At 35.3% G+C, this 23,956-nt stretch overlaps 1 protein-coding gene and 1 non-coding gene across 2 annotated transcripts in view; one reads left to right on the forward strand and one right to left on the reverse strand.

The window, feature by feature from the left end:
* Positions 1 to 8,453: 8,453 nt before the first annotated feature.
* TRNAQ-CUG (transfer RNA glutamine (anticodon CUG)) lies at positions 8,454 to 8,526 on the reverse strand. Its single transcript has one exon. It is a non-coding gene; the product is annotated as a tRNA-Gln (tRNA).
* Positions 8,527 to 13,392: 4,866 nt separating this feature from the next.
* LOC145684280 (disks large 1 tumor suppressor protein-like) overlaps positions 13,393 to 23,956 on the forward strand; it is a gene marked incomplete in the record, with an annotated part of 1,496,324 nt that continues 1,485,760 nt past the window's right edge. The window contains 1 exon segment of the mRNA XM_081756423.1: positions 13,393 to 13,537.

Consider the following 23,956-nt stretch of genomic DNA (forward strand, 5'->3'; position numbering starts at 1 on the left):
AACTTGATGGGCCGTGAAGCGAAGAAGGTATCAAGTGCATTTTGCACCTCAACTACGGATTTGAACTGGCTTCCTCTAAGGTGCTTGTCCAAGAAATAGAACAGGTGATAATCGGACGGTGCAATGTCCGGAGAGTATGGCGAAGCAATAGTGTTTCACATCCAAGGCGCAGAATGGTGTCCCGGGTCATCCTAGCCACGTGGGCTTAGCGTTGTCCTGTAACAGGAGGACCCCTTTGCGATTCAGAACTGCTGGCTCCAGAGTTCTGAGTTTTTCTTGAATATGGCTCAACTGTTGACAGTACACAGTTGCATTGATGCTCTGATCAGCTGGTAGCAATTCTCGATGCACGATGCCGCAATCAGTCCACCGAACACACATGAGGACCTTCTTCTGGTGCAGTGCTGGTTTCGTTTTTTTGGAACCTGTTCGTGGGATGATAACCAATGATGACAGCACCGTGGAGCTTCGTACAGGGCCCCTTCTCATTACATGTCAACACGCTGTCCAGAAGTGGCTCCTTCCTCAGACGAGACAGCAAAGAAACACAGGTGTCTGCTCGCGTTGCCTCCTGGCCCGGAGTCAAATCATGTGGGACTCATCGACCAAACTTGTAGTGCTTCCGAAGTTGCTGGAGGTGCTGCCGAGTGGTTTCTCCACTCACACTGAATTGTAGTCCCAGTTTCTCACATGTCTACCCACTGTTCGCCTCAATTGCTGTCTGAACATCTTCATTTTGTGCATGTGTTGGTCTTCTGGCACGTGGCGAGTCTTCGAGTGTTTCGTCACCATACTTAAATTTGTTAAACCATCGCTGCACTGTCAGCATAGTCACGACATCTTCACCAAAGATCTCGTATATCTTCCGCCCCCCCCCCTGCAGCGGCGTTTGCCCCCAGTTTGAACTGGTACAGCATACACGCCCTTATGACGCTCTATGCAGGTCCTATATTCATTCTGTCCTTACGCAAGCTCACGGTGTAGTTGAACTGCCACAACCAGGTAGTATGTTTGATATAGCCACACTAACAACTTACCTTCACCATACCTCCATTTGCGTTCAACTCAAGATGTGAGAGCCAATTAAACACAGACCTCCACAAAAGCGAAAGAACTTTCTTGGTGACCTTTATATATAGATAGATAATTGGGTATAGTGCTGATGTTAGGGAGTGGCCTGCGGAAAAAAAAATACCCCTCTCGTGGCATATCTCCGTTCGTACCCACGTAGGTTGCTAACATTTTCCCAGTACTACATTCACCTCCGTGTATTAAAAGTTCTCCCCTCGAGGAAAACTGAAATGATCACAGAGTATAGATACATACGAGTACCTAAAAGAAATAAATTAACATGTTAAAACATACCAAATGCTTGACATCATGAATGTTGTGTTTGTGTTTCTCATACAGACGAGTTAATTTATGTAATGCGTTGAGATCGAGTCTACATATGTAGTCAATAGATATTTTATTGCTGTCATTGCAAGAGGTTTTTACTATAATTAAGACCTTAAACAAACAGACAAAAAAGCAATTTATCTACTTTCCAAACAGGCGAGGTTTTATTTTAGTTAAATCTATCACAAATACATGCACTTTTTATCGTTTCTGCAAACGTGTATAGTAAAAACAAGACCATTTCTGGCTTTTACTTCTATCTAAATTATCTATCCAAACATTCAAATCGTTTCCCATTGAAATAGTAACCTTTTACAAATGAATTTTACTTCCCTGAAAATGTGTTTTCAAAGTTCACAGTACACACTGAGAAAAAAAAATTGTATGTGGCGTACGTAAAATCGTATGTTACATTTTTAAATCTTGTAGCAGTCTTTGGACTTAACGCACAGCAGACGTATAACTGAAAATACGTGTTTTGTAATATTTTCTGTATCACGGGCGGATCCAGGATGGACTTCTGGAGGGAGGGGGGGGGGGTGATTGCTTGTACTACTGCTACTTACATGTTAGAGCCAGTTTTAAGAGCTCCAAACTCTGGGATGGGTTTTATTTATATATAAAATAAGAAAATTTCCTCTTCTGGGGGGGAGGGGGCGATTGCTCCGATCGCCCGCCTGGATCCGCTCCTGTTTTGTATAAGTGTTCCATCTATACGTACTTTCCGTATGAAACAATATAGGCGGTCAGGATCTCACATACAAATGGACGTATATAGCTGACGAAGGAAACATACATATATGTATGTAATATAAGGAAGACTGTTAGATATCAGACATCCTGCAACGGCATGATGTAACATCTAAGAGCAATGCCTAATTAGCATATGGATAACGTATGCTTCGTACTGATTTCTGTAGTAAGCAAGAGGATTCCGTATAGCCTATTTGTACAATATACGGCTGTCCGGAGAACGGATTTTTCTGAATGCATCTAGGATACAGTAAGTATGTGTGTAGCAGTATTAGAATATGTAATTTTAATGTTATTATAGTGCACCCACTTCGCCCCATAAGCTATCCGTTTCGCCACCATTGCACTATTTCACTTGCAATAGTAGTTAGTAACAAAATGGACATAGTGTTTGTCTATATATTAAAATATTAGATTTATATATTTGTGGTTGAGAAAAGTTTATATGTTTGTGGGCCAATTCTTTTCACAATAATATATGGGAAACCACAAACTCTGGAAAGATACCGTTTTCACTGATCGATTGCAAATTTTGTGTAGCTTGTTTAGTTCTAATTGAGTGTTTCTTTTTTAATGGCCGTTATTTCTTTATTACATTTTTATTGGCACACTGGAAGTATTGAAATATTAAAAAGTGAAGCATCATATCCTACGTATTATACATTCCAACACAACATAATTTATATGGGGGTTGCATACCTCTCAGGCGTTTGTTTCATGACCAAATGATAATGAAAAATGGAGGATAACAATTTCTCCAATCTAAGATGAATCTTTATTGTTTGGAGTGTTTTGCCCAATGAACACCATGTATCACTGACATTATAATTAATTGTGTGTGTAATGTATTTGCTTATTACATACTGCATGTAACAAGAAAGAAAACACTGATCATACATGAATTAGAAAGTCAACCGGAAGTAAGCTCAAATCTTGCAAACGATGCGAGATATTGAAAAGATAATCGAAAAAAATCTCCCTTGTATGATACCCCTTGCCGATTTTTATCAAGACGTCCTTCACTTGTGTCTGTAAAGGAACATGTACAGATGTTGTGGGAAATGACAAGGAGATTCATGCTCATATGTGAATGATGCGCTGTGTAGGAAGCGCAGGTTTCGCTAGTATGTAAAAAAAAAAATCCAGTATATATACTTCCTTCCATAGTTTATACCAGAAATATACTTACTTGGGCCCAGTGGCGTATTTACGGTTTTGTTTCGGGAGAGAGAGAGCTTTGTCAACTTTATTTCTGGAAATGTGAAAATTCTACAAGGTATTCCATTTACTTAAATATAGTAAATAAAACTTCGGGAGGGGCTTAAGCCCGGAAGCCCCTTCCCCTTAAATACGCCACTCCTTGGGCCTATTGACCTCATATCAAATTACTTGGCCAAAAGTCCTAATGACATGTTTTCTTTTTCTTTTTAGGTGAGTATGATATTCCGTATTCTTCTCCGATATCTTTGTTACAGAGTATATCTTCTTCACAGGTAAGCATTTGTTATTTAGTTTTAGCTGAATGATATATATATATATATATATATATATATATATATATATATATATTAAAAAATGTATGTATTGTCGTTAGATGGGCCTCTATTTGATGTAATTTTTCATAGCCTGCGTGGTGCTATAAGATTGTTAATTAAGCACAACATAAACTGAAGTTTTAAGCATTAATTTTTCTATGTTAACATGTTGTAAAAGAATTAGCCTTCATGGTTTTGTTTCATAGTCCGTGTTAATTATTTAACTGATAACAAAGATATGAATGTAGGCTTCTTGACATAATTACCAATATATGTATTGAAGGATAACTATTTTAAATTGTATAAATCGTTCAGACATTGATACATACATTGTATACGAGGGTTGTACTGAGGATTTCTGTAAAATAATAGAACGCAAGAACATCAAAATAACACAATTTTTCTTCTTGCTTTCCAAAGTACTCCCCTATGCAGCAATGCATTGTTTCATGTGATAGAACTATATTTTGAAACAGTTATGCCAGTACGAAGTTGGTACCTGTGAAACATGCAGTTTGTATGCCTCGATGGCTTCTTCTAAAGTGTAAAAGCGCTTCCCAAGCAATATGCTCTTGATTGTTTTGAACGAAAAAAAAACACTGGGGCTAAATCAGAGGAATAAGCCGAATGTGTCATGATTTCAGCGTTTTCCTGGTCCAGAAAATCACTTGTGCTGTGTGCGAGCTTGCATTGTCATGATACAGAATAATTCGACGGTTGGGGTTGGACTATCGGCTCACATTCAGTATTTCTGGTAGACATATGGTTGTGTACCATTCTGCTTTGAGTATTCTACGATCCTCCAATGGGACAGTTGCAATATTACCTGTTTTACGAAAATATGATGCAGTCATTTGTTTGAAGACACTGTGTGCACGGACTACTTCAGTTGGTTTAGGTTCAGAGCGGAACACCCACACAGCAAGTCCTCGCTTTGTTTCCGGTTCATATGCGTAAACACATGTTTCATCACCTTTTACCATGTTGAATACCAAATTAGATGATCAGACTTGAATCGTTTCGACATAGATTTGCACCACTTCATACGGGCGTCTTTTTGTGCTTGAATAAAATTGTGTTGGGTCCAGGGAGTGCAAAGTTATTTTTCACACCTAAATGATTATGCAATATTGTTTGTATTTGGCTCATGCAAATACCTAGGTCCCCTGAATTTCGCGATAAATCACTTGTCGCTCAGTGTTAATTAATTCACGATCAGTTTCAATGTTTTTTAGGCATACCGGTTGTCGATGGACGACCTGCGCGATCGTCATTCAGGCTGACCCGACTACATCTGAATTCCTGAAACAACCTGTAAATTGTCATCTGGGATGGGGTTTCGTCAAGAAAAGTAGCAGTCATTCGACGAACACACTCTTGCTGTGTTCACCCTTGGCGAAAATCGTAATAAATCATGGCATGGAAGCGCTCTTTGGTCACGTACATTTTTGATCACAACCACGTCACTTCAAACTGGTGTCCTGGAACGACAAAGATTCCGAGTTTTATATACAGTTTTGCATTTAGAGTGAACAAAGATGACAGTGTATAACTACAGTGAAATCTAACTGATTGCATTGTTCCCAATTAGGGGTAAAAGTGAGGGGGAACGTGGGGAGATGTCGTCCCCCCGCTTCTATAAAATATCTATGGCGTTGCCCCACTTCCTACAAAATTATAATGGGCAAAGATAGGCAAATGGGATGGTATGACTTCATGCGTTCCCCTACCTTTCTAGATCCACTTTTACCCCTGGTTCCCAGTATGTGATTCTCTAAACTTTCAGTGCAATCCTCGTATAAGTTAAAATTATCATATGGAAAATATTTGGCATAGGATCATCTCAATACAAACTATTTATTATTTTTTATTGTATTGCTAGAAAAAAAAATGTACCAAAAAGAAGGTCTCAAAAGCAATAAAAATAGAGAGACCCTTGTATTTAGTGCCTTAAGGAGTACGGGCTCATATTACACTCTTCAATATTATATAAACTATTATACCATATAAGCAACAAATAACAGTGTCATGTGTATACCACGTAAGGGAGTTTGGTTTGTATAGCGTGATATTTTCTCAATTCATTTCTTGAAACCGGAAGTGATGATAGATATCTACCACTTAGGGTTTTAGTAGAGATATTAGAGTGGAGATGAATTATATTCTTGGGACGCTTAATTGATTACAGAAAACGGTTCTCTCCACCTATTACAGTTTCTATCCTATAATGATCAACGTTAAAACCGGAAGTGGTTGATTCCTGCCACTTCCGGTTTGAATAGAGGGTTATGAGAGAGAAAATGGTATATATTCTTAGAATGCTAAATCAATTCCCAGAAAAAAAACACGTTTCTCGCTATTTCTTATCGTCTTCTGTTCCATGTTCATCAATATCGAAACCGGAAATTGTCGCCGATATCCATCACTTCCGGTTGTAGTCGAATGTTATGGATAAAAATTAAATGTATCCTTGGAGTGTTTAATGAATTGCAGGAAACCACTTCTCGCTATCTATATTGACCAACGTTAAAACCGGAAGTGGTTGATTTTTTTACCACTTCCGGTTTGAATATCTTCCCATCATCGAATTCGGTTCCTAACATTTGACCCTGTACACCCTGGTCAAAATTCATGGTGATTCATAAAAGTAATTCTTTAGATTGTTGTCTCCCAGTCGGACGGACACACGAAAGGGATTTTTGGTAAATAAAATTCCTGGAAAGTAACAAGGAATTTATCACTCATATAAAACTTTTTATTCATTTACTAGCAGAATAACCGTTCTTCGCACGGGGAGAATTACGTTTCATTTTGAACATAAAAGGGTTGAATTTTTGATTTAATCGGCATCGGAAGTGCCGCTTTTCATCTCAACAATCCAGATAACTATCGGCACTAATATCGGTCATTTTCGATCATTTTTAAATATCTTCCTCCTCGCCGTCCCCTCTATGTTGCACCGTCAAAGTGAAATAATAAAAGCCATTCCAGGGCCGAACCTCATCTATGTCGAAACTTTGATATAGATCGGTGGGGTGATAAATAGGAAATATATAACCAGAATAGAGAAAAAGGCCCCAAAATAAAGAACAATGGGACCCAGCTCCGCACTCTGGTCCTACTTTCCAATATTTATAGGGCCTACATTACCAATACTCAGCTAGCGGTGCACCTCGTCCTCAAACTCCCGGATTTGTTCGGCCTAAGGACTTGATCTTCACATATCCTTAATCTTAAGGGATATCGAGATATGACCATCTTTATTATCATAATTATAATGTCCACTTTTTTTCTTCCTTTGTAGGCAAAAGAAATATCAAATGGCGCTAAAACACGTCTTTAATTATTTTAAATGAGAAGTCTTACTACCAAATTTTCATGTCCCTAATCTTAAAGGATTTCGAGATATGGTCAACTTGTATCAACTGTAATAACAATTGCAACCCCACTCTTTTTCGTCCTCCGTTTTTCTTCCCTTCTAAGGGAAATATGAAAAACACTTAAGGTGGATCACTAGGTGTTCTCGGTGCTATGCTAAACGCTGCTTGAATAGTGCTGCGTAGCCAGATACTGTCAATAAAGGAAGTAATCATGAAATTCTGCTTGAATACTTACTGGTAAAATTAGTTTTCGACCCTTACCGCAATTCATAGCTAAGTTTTGCTTCTCAATTTGCAACGCTAGAATCCAGGAATTTTCTTATTGTGAATACCACAGTAAAGTACAGATTTGGCAACAACGCATTACGGCGTTCTGCGCAAATTTCTTCTCAAAATCTATTTCCTTAAATGTAAATTAATATTTAAATAAAATGTGAAATATAACACGAATAACGGTCAAAGAATATCTATTTCGTAATAAGATCGTTACTTTAAAATACTTTACATATACAAATGAACATTTCATAAAACTAAGCAGTTCTCGTAAGATCTAACTGTAAGTGCCATCTTGTGTGCTTATTGTAAAACGAATCAAATATTTTCTTTTATTTGTTACATTTTTCGATATCAGAAGACACAACCAAATGAATCGGTGTCTTGTAGCTGAAACATAACTCTATCTTATAGTAAAATATTTATAATACGTAACGTTTCATTGCGCAGTAGTTAAGGGAACGAGCTAAAATATGTACTGACTTCCGGGTGGTGATCCACCTTGAACACGCCTTTAATTATTTTAAATGGAAAAACTAAATACCAGATTTCATGTCTCTAGCCTTAAAATTTCTTTATATGGCCATCCAATTATAACAGTTGTAGCCCCACCCATTTTCTTCCCACCTTTTTCTTCTCTTCTAGGTCAAATATTTTAAAAAGAAAACGGTGAAACACGTGTCTAATTATTTTAAATGACAAATCCAAATACCTAATTTTATGTCTCTAGCTTTAAGAGATTCCAAGGTATGAACAACTTATTATAATAATTATCATCCCACTCCCTTTTCACCCCATTTTCTTCCTCTCTAGGTCAAATATCAATGATCTGAAATATGTTTCTAATTATTTTAAATGAGAAGTCCATATACCTAATTCCACGTCTCAAACATTCAGAGATTTCGAGATATGAACATTTTAAGATAATAATTTCTACCCCTCTTTCCCCTCCCTTTCCTTTAAGAAAGCTTTATGTCCCACGCTTATGCGAGGTAGGCTAAAGAAGACGGTGACAATGAGAAATGAATGAAATGATGAAATGAAGAAAGTAGAAGGGAATGGGAAAACCCCGAAAAAACCACGCACACAGTGTTTATTCACCACAAAGCTTACTTGGCGCGAGTTGGGATCGAACCAAGGACCACATGCACCAGAGGTAAACGCTCTACCACTGAGCCACCGCGTCCCCTAGAGATTCCGAGATATGGACATTTTAATGTAACAATTTCAACCCCTTCTTTTCCCCTTTCCTGTCGTATTTCCAAAAATTTATCTGTGGTGGGACTTTATATAGCAAATTCTGTTCTGTCCAAATTTCAAGTTTCTAACTCAAGCGATTTGGCCTGTACGTTGATAAATAATGCAGTCAGTCTGTCAGTGAGGATTTCCCCTTATATATATCTATATCTATATCTATCTATCTATCTATCTATCTATCTATCTATCTATCTATCTATCTATCTATCTATCTATCTATCTATCTATCTATATATCTATATGTATATATATATATATATATATATATATATATATATATATATATATATATATATATATATATATATATAGAGAGAGAGAGAGAGAGAGAGAGAGAGAGAATTTAGCTGAAATGTTCGTTCTTCGCCCGGGAAAAGTAGATTTATCGAAAATATTTGAAAGGTGTATTTGAACCTCTTTCCTCTCCTTAAGATGCGTATTTGAATCGAAATTATAAAAATCCGTATTGCTTCTTTGAAATCTCGATTGCCTACTAGAAATCTCTATTGCCTTCTTGAAATTTCTGTTGTCTCCTTGAAACCTTTATTACCCAATAGAAATATCTATTGCAACCCAAACAGAGCCGGATTTAGTTTTGATGAGGCCCTAAACTTTCGAATTCAATGGAGCCCGTTATATGTCGAGCTGTCTTTTGTCAATGACAAATTATCTCTGTTTTTTGTGTTGAATATACGATATATATATATATGATAATTCATGGACCTAACGGGTGTCTAAATCCATTTGCGCTGACATGGTGTCATGCAACAAAACAAGTCCATGCATAACGTAGGCACCCATTATTCAGAGAAATAAGCAGCAATATTTTAAGGAGCTAAAGCTAACAGGAGGAGCCCCATTTTTTACATCATAGGATCCCACACAACACAAAACAGTGTTGCTGTCTCTAGATTTTATTTTATTTTATTTTGTTTTATATTTTGGAAATATGCGTCCCGTTTTTCCTTTAAGTTTTTGGGGGCGCTCCTAAATATCTGTAGTCTTCTTAAAATCTCTGGTGCCTTTTTACAATCTCTATTGCCTCCTTGAATTCTCTACTGCTTCCTTGAAACCTTTATTGCCCCCTAGAAATCTCTATTGCTTCCTTCAAATCTCTAATGCCTCCTTGAAATCTCTATTGCTTCCTTGAAACCTTTATTGCCCCCTAGAAATCTCTATTGCTTCCTTAAAATCTCTATTGCCTCCTTGAAATCTCTATTGCTTCTTTGATATGTCTATTGCCTCCTTGGAATCTCTATTGCTTCGTTGAAATCTCTGTTGCCCCATAGAAATCTATTGCTTCCTTCATATCTCTAATGCCTCCTTGAAATATCTATTACCTTCTAGAAAACTCTATTGCCTCCTTGATATCTGTATTGCATCGCTGTAAAAAAAAAAATCCTCCCGTTTCCCCCTTCGGAATTGTGTTCCACAAAGTCTAGTCTTGTATTCAGTGTTGGACGAAAGGAGAATATTTATTCAAAATTACATGAACCTACGCGTAAGAGTTTGGGAGATATGGTGATAAGTGAATCAGTAGACTTACTATTTTATATAGATAGATTATTTTGAATGAAGTATATGAGGGTTAAAAAAATTATCCGCGATGTAGCTATAACTTTTCTTACATTGTTCATACTGACTTCTGTCCTTGTTTATTTTATTGTTATGCTGTTGTAGTCATGCTATGAAAGTTTGATCCTAATTCCTCCATTTGTCTTCTTTTTGTTGCTGATAGATCATGGCCACTCCTGTACAAGGTTTAAAGTATGAAAGTTTGATCCTAATTCCTCCATTTGTCTTCTTTTTGTTGCTGATAGATCATGGCCGCTCCAGTACAAGTTTGAAAGTATGAAAGTTTGATCCTAATTCCTCCATTTGTCTTCTTTTTGTTGCTGATAGATCATGGCCGCTCCAGTACAAGTTTGAAAGTGTGAAAGTTTGATACTAATTCCTCCATTTGTCTTCTTTTTGTTGCTGATAGATCATGACCACTCCAGTACAAGTTTGAAAGCATGAAAGTTTGATCCTAATTCCTCCATTTGTCTTCTTTTTGTTGCTGATAGATCATGGCCGCTCCAGTACAAGTTTGAAAGTATGAAAGTTTGATCCTAATTCCTCCATTTGTCTTCTTTTTGTTGCTGATAGATCATGGCCGCTCCAGTACAAGTTTGAAAGTATGAAAGTTTGATCCTAATTCCTCCATTTGTCTTCTTTTTGTTGCTGATAGATCATGGCCACTCCAGTACAAGTTTGAAAGTATGAATGTTTGATCCTAATTCCTCCATTTGTCTTCTTTTTGTTGCTGATAGATCATGGCCGCTCCAGTACAAGTTTGAAAGTATGAAAGTTTCGTCCTAATTCCTCCATTTGCCTTCCTTTTGTTGCAGATAGATCATGGGCGCTCCATTATAAGTTTGCACCAAAGAGGAACAACGAGCAGTGATCCAGTTTTTGTGGTCGGAAGGTGTATCAGGGGCCACAATCCATCAAAGACTTTCGGCATAATATGTTAACAGTGTCTTGCCGCAACAGAGTGTCTACAAATAGATTGAAAAATTCAAAAATAGTCACACAAGATAGTCAAAAATAGTTACACACGAGAAAAGAGCCGTAGATGGTCGTAACATTTGTGGCTATCATTTTTGAGTTTTTCAATCCATTCGTGCACACTCCGTTGCAGGAAGGCACTCTTCCCGTATTGTGCCCAAAGTATTTGATGGATTTCGGTCTCTGATGCACCTTCCAACCTCAAAACTCGGACCATCGCTCGTTATTCCTCTTTGGTACAAATTTCTAATGGAGCGGTCATGATCTATCCAGACCCGTAGCCAGCCCAAAAATTTAGGGGGGGGCCGGTAGAAGTTAATGGGGGCCCGACCCAAATTATACTTCATCACCATATTATAGTTCATTTACAAGCCTGCCGTGAAATTTTATGGGGGCCAGTCAAAGTTTAGAGGGGGGCCCGGACCCCCTTGTCCCCCCGTGGATACGGGCCTGGATCTATCCAGAGGGGTAAAAGTGCGGGGGAAACGCGGGGTGACGTCGTCCCCTCACTTCCCGAAAATATCTGTGGCGCCCCACTTTCTAAAAAAAATACAATGGACAAGATAGGCATGGGGGTCGGAGTGACGTCATGCGTCCCCCTACCTTTTCAGATCCACTTTTACCCCTGGATCTATCTGCAACAAAAGGAAGACAAATGGAGGAACTAGGATCAAACTTTCATAGCATGATCACAACAGCATAACAATAAAATAAACGAGGACAGAGGTCGGTATAAACAATGTAAAAAAAAGTTATATTTACATTGCGGATAATATTTGACTTACTCTTGTATGTTACATACGAACAAAATCCAAATTAATGCCTTTATCTGAAAAGCATCGTACTAAACAAATCATGCCTATTAGTAAATTACCCTTTCTGAATTATAGATACAATGAATTATATATGATATTGCAGGGCTGGTAATGAAATTTGAACAAAATCATTTAGATGTCTTTCGGAAAAAAATCGCACGAACAGAATTCACCTCTCCAGTAAATTAATCTTTTGAATTGACCTCACAAAAGTCAGATTATAATATATTTTATAGAAAATTTAATAAAATGTGAACAAAAGATGTATTTAAAAAAATTCCCTAAAGAATCCACTTCAATCAATAAATTAATGTTTTATAACTTAACGGAAGACTAAATGGGGAGATAAAAAGCATATACGCTTTTGATTACAATGAATGATTAAATACTGCTGTAAATTACTGAAAATATAGATATTTTTTCTAAATCTTGTAGAATCCAATAATTGTTGTAGATACTGGCAACTCTGCTTATGTGTAGATGTGGATTTCTCGCGCGCCAGGAAAAGCGAGTATCGGGCGACGCATGCGCTGGTAGCGCAGAAAGCGCTGTTTGTTCCAGAGAGGAGGCTGGCGAAACATACTAGCACCACCCTTGGCTGCCGGTAGGAGAGAGCACGTAGTTAAAAAGAGGCGCAGACCGAGTTCTAGGCGCCGAAAAGTATTCAAGCTTCAGGAAACACGGTGTACACGCACGCTTTTCTTTTCTTTTCTTTATTTAAAATAATAATAAAATATATCTACAATCGGATTGTTTCCTTTAGAGAAAGAAGCGGCGTGTTTTCTAATTGTTTTACAAATAGAATCATCATATCGCTCACTTTTTGCGTAATGTTGAAAATCAATTTTTTGTATAGCATCTACATAACGAGATGAATACGTTTTAAAATCGGAAATGTAACTCTGCCGAGAACCGATCTACGAACTGCCGCGTATAGATATGGTGTATAAATATGAATTTGTGCGCATAAGTGTTCTAGGGTAACATATGATGATGATGAAAATATATTTGATGTGAAAAAAAAATTTCCTTTTAGCTCCATTGAATATTGTAAGATGAAGTGTTACGTCGTTTACTTGAAGAAAATTATAAATACATAAGGAGCACGTAGTGTTAAGAGAATTTTTTGTGAAGTAAAAAGTAAAATTGTTGTGTAGTGATTGTAAAAGGAATGTTGACTATTTTAGAAGATATATTAAGTTCAAAAATAGTGTGGAAAATTCAAAATACCTGTTGACTAATTTGTTCAATCCCTTTTAACCCCCCTCCCTAGTGTATTACGAAGAAAATTTAGTGTTGTGTAGTTGTGTTTCCATCTATATTTCTGTATACGTACTACTTGAAGTGATAATAAATAGGTGTTAAATATGACCTACAGGTGTCAAGCACAACGTAATTTATATTGCAATCTGCAAAAGTGTTTCATGTGATTTTATTTGTGTGTGCGTGTTTCTTTATCTGGATTGATTTAAATTCCAAAAAGTGCGTCACAGTCTATCGGTTATTGGAAGTGTTTTCTGCGATAATAAATTTTGCAACTATTTTTAGTAACTCGGATTTCTCCTTCAAGAAGGAAGTAAGTAACGCATGTTTCATTAACTATTTCTTAATTATTCAGTTAATTACTAGCTTACTCTTCCGATACATTTAATTGCGGAATACGGATACAGATATTTACAAATTACAAACGGTTTAACTCAATTGCAACTCCAAACAATTTTTTGACAATTTTGGAAAATAGTTAAATTGATATTTACAAAATGGCATAAAGTGATATATAGGCTATCTGCTTTCGGAACTCTAGGAGTGACTCCATTACAACATAATTACAAATAATTTTGAATAGTAGGACAATAGATATTTACAAATTTCAGACGGTTAAAGTCAATTTTTGTTAATTTTGGAAAGAAGACAAATTGATATTTAGAAAATGACAATAAAATGATCTAATATCCTGGTTTCAAAACTAAAGGAGTGACTCCATTACAACATAATTACTAGTAATTTTGAAAAGTAGGACAATTGATATTTACCTATTTCAAACGGTTTCACTCCATTACAACAAACTTTTTTGACAATTTTGGAAAGTAGTCAAATTGATATTTACAAAATGGCATAAAATTATCTAATACCTTGTTTTCAAAACGCAAGAAGTGATCTATTATAACATAATTACTAATAATTTTGGAAAGTAGGACAATTGATATTTACAAATTACAGAAAGCTTAACTCAATTGTAACAAACCTTTTTGACAATTTTGGGAAGTAGGCGGATTTGTATTTACAAAATACCATACATTTGTTTTCAAAACTAAGAAAAAGACCAGCAACTAATATCTATTTCTAGATATCAGTTTCTTTAAGTGCGTTTTAAAGATAGTATCTCGCTTCTTTTTCCAAAGATTTGATATTCTTGATTGTATTTAAAGTATTCAGTAAAATTTAAAAAAAAAAAGTTTTGGGAAATGTAGGGAAGACCCTATATCTGAAGAGTAAGCTATATCTTCTTCATTTTGTTAGGGGCATGTGCTTAAAGATAGGTTGTTATATTTCCGTTAATTTAAGATATTTGTAATCCTTTAAAATCAACTGTATTACACAGATTATAATGTTGTTAAGTTCCATTATGAAGTACGAGATCATTTACAGGGTTAAGTAAAAGATATCCCGGTATATAAGGCACACTCTATTAAAGGTTAAAGCAATGATTGTGGCCAAACAAAAAAATTAAAGAAAAGAAAATGCCATTTAATGTCATGTTTTATCAAATTATTGTTAAATTTAACGCGTCGTTAAATGTTTTGACTCCTCGTTTAAATAACTACAGTGTAATTACTACTTGTTGTGGATTAACTACTCTAATTTAACGAGTTAGTAAAATTTAATACATTGTTATTTATAGAACCGTTTAGCATATGAAATAAAGGTTGAAAAATTCTACAACTTTAAATATGATGGCCAGTTATGCTTTGCACTGTCGATCTATTGTAACACATTGTTCTATTTAGTACATCGTTTAATATGAATTCAGTTGTTTAATATGAATTTCGATATACGATGTAACCTAACAATTTTTAAAAAAATAACTTTTAGGACTATATTCACAGACAGAGATGTGTGTCTTATATACACCGGAAGATGTTGTAATATAGTAGCGTTATGAAGATATAACATTGTTTGCAACTGTTTTAGAGGTAATATTTTGTTTTTCGTAAGTGTAAAACGTTGCCAATTCTCTGATTTTTTTTTTTTAAAAAAACAAAAAATTCGTTTCAAGTTTCGCCATAAAATTCGGTGTATTTTACACCATTAAGGAAGAATAATTATTAACTTTTTTTTTAAAAAAAAAAAAGTTTAGCAAGAAAAGGTCTTGCTTCATAATTGTTTCATGAAACTTCATTCTTGTCTGGTTATAATGTTGTTTGCAATTGTTTTAAAAGATAAGGTTTATTTTTCATTAATATAAAACGTTGCCAATTTTCTGATCTTTAAAAAAGAATAATCATGCTTCAAGTTTCGCCAGAAAAGAGTGTATTACCCTGTTTAGTGCTCTTTTTAAAGGATAATCGTGCTTCAGGTTTCGCCAGAAAATAGTATACTGACCGATTTAGTGCTCTTTTTAAAGGATAATCGTGCTTCAGGTTTCGCCAGAAAATAGTATACTGTCCGATTGAGTACTCCTTTAAATGGATTATCATGTTTCAGGTTTTGCCAGAAAATAGTATACTGTCCGATTTAAACTCCTTTAAATGGATCATCATGTTTCAAGTTTCGCCAGAAAATAATATACTGTCCGATTTAGTACTTTTTAAAAAGGATCACCATATTGCAGGTTTCGCCAGAAAATAATAAACTGTCCGATTTAGTGCTTTTTAAAAGGATCATAATGCTTCAAGTTTCGCCAGAAAATAATATACTATTCGGTTTGTACTTTTAAAAAAGGATCATCATACTTCAAGTTTCGCTAGAAAATAGTATACTATGCGGTTTAGTACTCTTTTAAAAGGATCATCGTGCTTCAAAAGTTTCGCCACAAAATAGTATATTATCTGATTTAGTACTCTTTTAGAAAGATCATCATGCTTCAACCAGAAAAAAGTACTCTACAGCAGAACATAGTAGACTATCTAGTTTAGCACTTTACAGTATTAAGGGAGAACAATTATTAACCTTTAGCAAACGTTTAGCAAAAGGAAAATCTATCTTCATGCATCCTTTCATAAAAATTTGTTCTTATCTAGTCATAATTTTGTTTTTGACTGCTATAGAGATAAGTTTTTGTTTTTCATTAATATAAAACATCGCAAATTGTCTCGTTATTTTTTAAAAAATAAAATCTCACTTTAAGTTTGATCAGAAATATTATACCAACCGGTGTACCTTGCAACATTGAGGAAAAACAATTATTACCTTTCAAAAGGCTTAGCCAAAATTATGTGGCATAACACATCCTTTCATGAAAGTGTTTTCTCACCTATCACTAACGTTGTTGCTTGTAGCTATTTTCGAGATACGGTTTTATTTTTCATAAATGTAAAACATTTCCAAACAGAAGTCCTGTTTAAAGTTTTGCCAAAAAATAATATATCATCCGTAAACTTTTACAACGTTAGAAGGAAGATAGACAATTATCATAAGGCATTACCATTGTAACACTGTAACTATCATAAGGGATAGGAAGGGTTGGAAGGTATACACTATTTTATGAAAACTTATTAATAATCTGTTTGTAATATTCTTGTACACAACTATTTTAGAGATTTTTTTTTGTTTTTTATAAGTGTAAAACGTTGCCAATTCTCTGATTGTTTTAAGAATATTGCTTGAATTTTGACCAGAAAATGATCACTCTGTCTTGAACTCTTTCACAACGTCAAGTCTCTCACTATTAAGTATAAATTCTACGCACTGAAAAATTTTACCCTGTCGAAAATATACCTGATATTTTTCTACCTTTGTGGGTGCGTGAAAGCGATTTAACTAGGTCACAAGTTTTTAGATGCTAAAAACTTTTACCGTGTTCAAAATGTATCTGACAACTTTTCTGTTTTTATGGATGAGAGAAAGCGATTTAACTAGGTCTCAAATTTTTACATACTGAAAAATCTTACCGTATAGAAAATATACCCGACTACTTTTGTATCGTTGTGAGTATGAGACAGCAGTTTAACAAATCTTAACTTTACGTACTGAAAACAAAAATCTCAATCTCTAAAAAATAGAGTTTGCTACATTTACGAATGCGAGAAAGCGATTTAATTATGGTTTATCTTTGAATATTTTTTAAATATCCGAATATGAAGTTTCACATAAAATTAAAAAGTATTATTTGATAAAACCTCACAACTTAATTTTGCATCATGCTAAATATAGTTGAATAAATTTGTCACACCATTTTTTTAAATAATAAAATCATGTTGTTCCATGTGAAATAATTGGCATTAACAACACCATGCATCAAGGAAAAACTTAATTTAGCATCATGTTAAATATAGTTGAATAAATTTGTCACACCATTTAAAAAAAATAATAATAAAATAATGTTGTTTCGTGTGAAATAATTGGCATTAACAACACCATGCATCAAGGAAAAAACTTAATTTAGCATCATGCTAAATATACTTGAATAAATTTGTCACACCATTTAGAAAATAAAATAAAATCATTTTGTTCCGTGTGAAATAATTGGTATTAACAACACCATACATCAAGGAAACAAATACCTATTCCGAGAATCAACGACAAGCTTTTTTCCATCTTTTTTGTGTGTATTTATTTTGTATTATGTGCGTTCTTTCTAATTACAATTTAAATTGCCTTTTGTAATTTGATACCTTGTAATACAGCAAAGGTCTAAATAAGAAAGAACAACATAAACAAAGAAGTACAAAGCAGTCGATCACGTGACAAACACTAATAATGCGAGTGTTTTTGTTTAATTAATTAAAAGCTGCGCGACTTCGTTTGCTTTGTTCATTTGTTTTGATTGTCTTTTAAAAAATCTCTCCAGTTACAATTTTATATATATATATATATATATATATATATATATATATATATATATATATATATATATATATATATATATATATATATATATATATATATATATATATATATATATATATATATATATATATATATATATATATAAAATTGTAACTGGGTGTATCAAAGAGGACTTTACAAACTTTGAAAACTCATATTGATTTATACATGTATCTTTCAGACATGGTTTTGGTGTCATTTTGTAGCAAAATATATGAGGCGCCTAGTATGAAAATTCGTCACGTTCATTTCGCTTAGTTTCAAATAATCTCGCAAAACGTGCTGTGAAGCTCCATATACACCAAGGATGTTATAAAACAGAGGATCTGCCCATACAACAAAATTGTGAAGCCATACGTCACAGCTTCGCCACACGTACTCTGCCCACTCCGCGCCACTAAGATCGCAATGTTTTGAGCCAACAATCATGGCGGAAACAAGAGTAGCCAATCAGACGTGCTGGATCAGACGATGCTCGCTTGTTTTTTGGCTTCATTGAGTTCATATGTTGAAGATACGCATGAGCAGATCCTCTATTTTATAACATCCTTGATATACACATGTACAAAGTCCCATATTTGAACTAGTTTTTTTAGCATGATATATTAAGCTTTTAAACAAAATTCTGTTTCCGTGGAATTCCTTTAAATCAAACATATAACAAGCGATATATAACTCAATTTCGGTTTTAAAAAAAATGGATTTGGCGGTTTTTGATACTAGGCGCCTCATATCAAGTTTTGACTTACGTAGTACATTAGTTCGGAAACAAGCCACCGCAAGCGCTAGCGGCAATTGCAGCAAAGATGGCTGCCTTTTACTGGTCTCGAGCGTGATAGCTGTGTGTTCTGGTTTGAAGAGTGCAAATGTGCGACAACTGTGCAACGTAATTTTCGTACAATGTATGGTAAAGATCCTCCCAGTAGGCCTACTATTTATCAATGGCATAAGTGTTTTATTGAAACTGGATGTCCGTTAAGTCACAACAAATCTTCAGGTCGTCTCCATATGTCTGAAGATGTTGTAGAGCAAGTGAGACAAACCTCTGTGAACAATCCTACAAAATCAACCCGACGTGCTTCTCGACAGTTGGGCGTCTCATTACACATGACAGTTTAGTGTGTGTTGAGAAAACGGTTGGATCTCAAACAATACAAATTTTGCAAGAATTGAAAGAGACTGATAGAATTCTTCGTAAAGAATTTGTGGCAAGAAATCGACTTCAGATGGGATGTGTGCCTCATCATCACCAATGGAAGCCACAATTAACCTCTTTAGGTATAAGGTAAAAAGCTTGATGTATTTTGCTACATAAAGGCACCAAAACCATGTATGTAAGATAAATGAATAAACCATATGAGTTCTCAAAGTTGTAAAGTCCTTATGAATCAAAAATCTTTATGTACACCCTTGGGTTAAGAAACCGGGCCACACCTCTATTTCGAAAACCTTGTAGTTTTATCCACTATCGGAATTAAATTAAAGAAATGTGGACTCTCTTTAGTCAATTGAGATCTTTATTTAGAGCTAACATATCACTAGAATATGTTTTTTTTTTTTTAAAGCAAGGTGGGGATCCAAGATTTTTTGAACAGTACTGTGCAATTAAACCCAACTCAAAGATTCATCACCGAAAACTAAATGGGAAAAGATTTCCTTTATTTATTTAGTTATTATTATTATTATTATTATTATTATTATTATTATTATTATTGTTGTTGTTGTTGTTGTTGTTGTGTTGTTGCTCCGCGTAGCGTAGTCGCTTACGCTCTCACCTGTGGTGCAAGCAGTCCCGGGTTCTGTTCCCAGGGAGGACACTCGGTCGAAAATGTGTAAAAAAGCCTTTCCGGGACATCCTATACTTATACATTATACATTGTTTATACTCGTAGTATAAAAGAAAGTTTTAATGTCTTCGCGACACTACGAGTTGTTGCTATTTTCCGCGTACACATGAACTACTCGTCGCGAACCCCAGGTAGGGAACCACAGAGGTAGATAGTATATAATGTCTGGGGGGAAATCATGTGTTTTGCCGTATATATAGCTACAAGGAAGAAGAAAATACAACAATAAGATAAACTTAATTACATTTTGAATTGATGCGTTAATAATTAGTCGTTATGTTTTGTTAATTAGGAAATGCCCTTTAGTGAATGACTTTACAGGACATCTGTCTTCTACATGTATCATCCGAATTAAAATAACAAATAGAACGAGTATAGAATGTTTGTATCATACATGACATCTTGTGCTCAGTTTATTCAAGTTCTCGGTTATGTGCTTATGTTTGTATTTATGCACATTTTCTAACGAGATCTGTTTAATTGCGTTAAACTTACTTTTTTTTAATGCTTACATTGCTAAAGGCATATCAAAATACTGGCATATAACGTTGTCTGTTTTCAAGTTTCAGTTTTTTAGATGCAAAGTACGTGGGCAGCATACATGCGTGGTTGCTGTCTTTTATCCTCAATAGGGCCAGATCATATCCTGCCCACGAAACACTAACATCATTTCACTTTTGGCCCAGGGTAAGAAATTATCACAGTCGATGTAAGCATGTGTATGTGTGTGTGTTAGGGGAGGGGAAGACGAAGGTGAAAGTAAATAATAATAATAATAATAATAATAATAATAATAATAATAATAATAATATAATCGTGCTGGAATGCTTCGATATGTCATATATTTCTGTGTTCATAATTATTAAATTATGTGGAACTAAAGATATCGCTGGGACTATGGTAGCTCATTGTTACAGCGCACACCTCTGGTTCTTGATTTCATCTGGCCCGCGCCAACTGAGCTTTATGGTGGACAAATACCGTGTGCATGGGTTTTCTCGGGGTTTCGTGGGGAATCATCAGCAAATCTACTTCTATTAACTACGTTGTTTGTATTTACTATAAATCACTGGTAAATTTGCTTCCATTAATACCGTTGTTTGTATTTACTACGAATCACTAGTAAATTACTTCTATTAACTACGTTGTTTGTATTTACTATAAATCACTGGTAAATTTGCTTCCATTAACACCGTTGTTTGTATTTACTACGAATCACTGGTAAATCTACTTCTATTAACTACGTTGTTTGTATTTACTATAAATCACTGGTAAATTTGCTTCCATTAACACCATTGTTTGTATTTACTACAAATCACTGGTAAATCTACTTCCATTAACTACGTTGTTTGTATTTACCATAAATCACTGGTAAATCTGCTTCCATTAACTACGTTGTTTGTATTTACTACAAATTATTGGTAAATCTACTTCCAATAACTACGTTGTTTGTATTTGCTATAAATCACTGGTAAATATACTTCCATTAACTATTTGTTTCTATTTACTGCAAATCACTGGCAAATCTACTTCCATCAACTACGTTGTTTGTATTTGCTATGAATCACTGCCAAATTCACTTCCATTAACTACGTTGTTTGTATTTACTACGAATCACTCGTAAATCTACTTCTATTAACTACGTTGTTTGTATTTACTATGAATCACTCGTAAATCTACTTCCATTAACTACATTGTTTGTATTTACTATGAATCACTGGGAATCTACTTCCATTAACTACGTTGCTTGTATTTACTATGAATCACTGATGATCTACTTCCGTTAACTACGTTGTTTGTATTTACTATGAATCACTGGGAAATCTACTTCCATTAACTACATTGTTTGTATTTACTATGAATCACTGGGAAATCTACTTCCATTAACTACATTCTTTTGCATTTACTATGGATCTCTGGTAAATCTATTTCTGTTAACTACGTTGATGTATTTGCTGTGAATCACTGGCAAATCTGCTTCCATTAACTACGTTCTTTGTATTTAATATGAATCACTTGTAAATCTACTTCGATTAACTACTGTATGTGTTAGTGTTTACTCATTGGTAGATGTGCTGTTGTTACAATACAATATCAATGGCAATACAAAGTACACTCGCAAACCTTTTGTTGACGTATCTATATTTATTTGTTTACTATCCACTATATACATTATCCTGATGTAACGTCTTTTGCACCCACAGAGATGATTTCCGTTTAATTGCATGTGGTTTGGTCATTGATGGGATTTTCTACCTATCTGTAAAAATATCTTAAAAAGCAGGCGTGTCAGTTCCACCATTGTGAAAAGTTACTAGATAGAATTCGATTTACGAGGGTACCTGACTTGGATACCTATACATAGGTTGACCGAAAAACTATCTTTTGCAAAATGCCCTACACGTATATATACAAGCGTGGGTCCAATATATAGGCAAGGATGTGGGATATAGCCCTACATGTCCATCTGTCATTTTGTTCAGTGGAAAATATGATCAAGTACCACTTTCTCCGGTGCAACATATGATTAACACGTTGGCTGCGGCAGTGTAAAACTGAGTTTAGATCTTAGTGCTATATGAGTCACCGTGTGTCTCGTTGAAGGTTTGTCCGTCGGCGCGTTACGAGTCAGCAGTGACTCATGCACAGATCTTACTTTGGACTTCTCTCCACAGTTGACGGCACGGTATTTCAAATTCACACTTCAGCTATCTGTTAACAGAATCTGAAACCACCTTACGCCAAAGCAGGACGCGTCACCGATGACTCCTGTAGCACGTCGATGCTAGTAATGTTAAAATCCTATACGAACGAAAATACCACAAACGCACAGAGGTAATACAGTACATAGAACAGCACCGCACAGAAATGAAGTATCATCGCACGAGCCACCAGTGACTCGTAACGCAGCGAACGTGTTAAATGTAATTTTCTCTAGCGCAAAATATACGGTCAAGTACCACTTTGTCCGGTGCAAAATATGATCAACTGTCATTTTCTCTGGCGCCAAATATATGATCAAATGTCATTTTTTCCAGACCAAAAAAACTTGATGGTCATTTTTTCTAGAGCAAAATATAAGCAAGTGCCATTTAGCTCAGTGCAAAGTATGATCAAGTGACATTTCCTCTAGTGCAAAATATGATCAAGTAATATTTCCTCTAGCGCAAAATATGATCAATTGACATTTCCTCTAGTGCAGAATATGATCAAGTAACATTTCCTCTAGTGCAAAATATGATAAAGTGACATTTCCTCTAGGACAAAATATGATCAAGTGTAATTTTGTCCAAAACAAAATATGTTCAAGTACAATTTTATGTAGTGTAAACTTGGAGCTCAAAAATTGTCTCCTCCTTGTGTTTGATTTATATATATATATATATATATATATATATATATATATATATGTGTGTGTGTGTGTGTGTGTGTGTGTGTGTGTGTCCGCATATGCATATTGTGATTACTTTAATTAACGAACCACGAGTGCAGTAATATTGGAAGGGACCAGAGAGAAAATTCCATTCACTTAGTTTATGCATTCGCTGAACGCTAGCCTTGGTTACTGGAGTCGTGTTTATCAATAGCGAACATTCGTCGGGGAAAATGGGAGATAGGGAAACAGGGCAACAACAACAACCTGCTGGATCTGTTTCTCCCACCTTCCCCCTTCACTACGAAAACCACATGAATATGCAGAAACCATTTTCGGTTTCACCAATGCGTGCATACGTCACCAGTAATTACAGGAATGCTTTTAGCACCAGTTCAATGTCCTTAGTGCAATGTCTATGAGTTCGTATCTCGTCAGTTCAATATATAAGATTCGTTAACTCTCTCCCTTTCTCTCTCACTATCTCTGTCTCTGTGAGAGAGATAATTTGAGAGTGAGTTAGCTATTACCTTTCCCCACAATAATTCCCTGCAGCAGTATATTTCAACCGATGTGTCACTGACGAAGATAAGTGCTTCCACTGAAACCTAACTCAGCTACAACCTGACGTCGCTTTGGCCTAGCACTCATACTCATTCTCAAGCAACCTCAACACTCTGAACTCCACACTATCTCGTACATACCAATCTCATTCAATGAGCTCCTT

This window comes from Thermobia domestica, chromosome 4, assembly GCF_964235325.1.
Source record: "Thermobia domestica chromosome 4, izTheDome1.hap1.1, whole genome shotgun sequence".
Taxonomy (NCBI): domain Eukaryota; kingdom Metazoa; phylum Arthropoda; class Insecta; order Zygentoma; family Lepismatidae; genus Thermobia; species Thermobia domestica.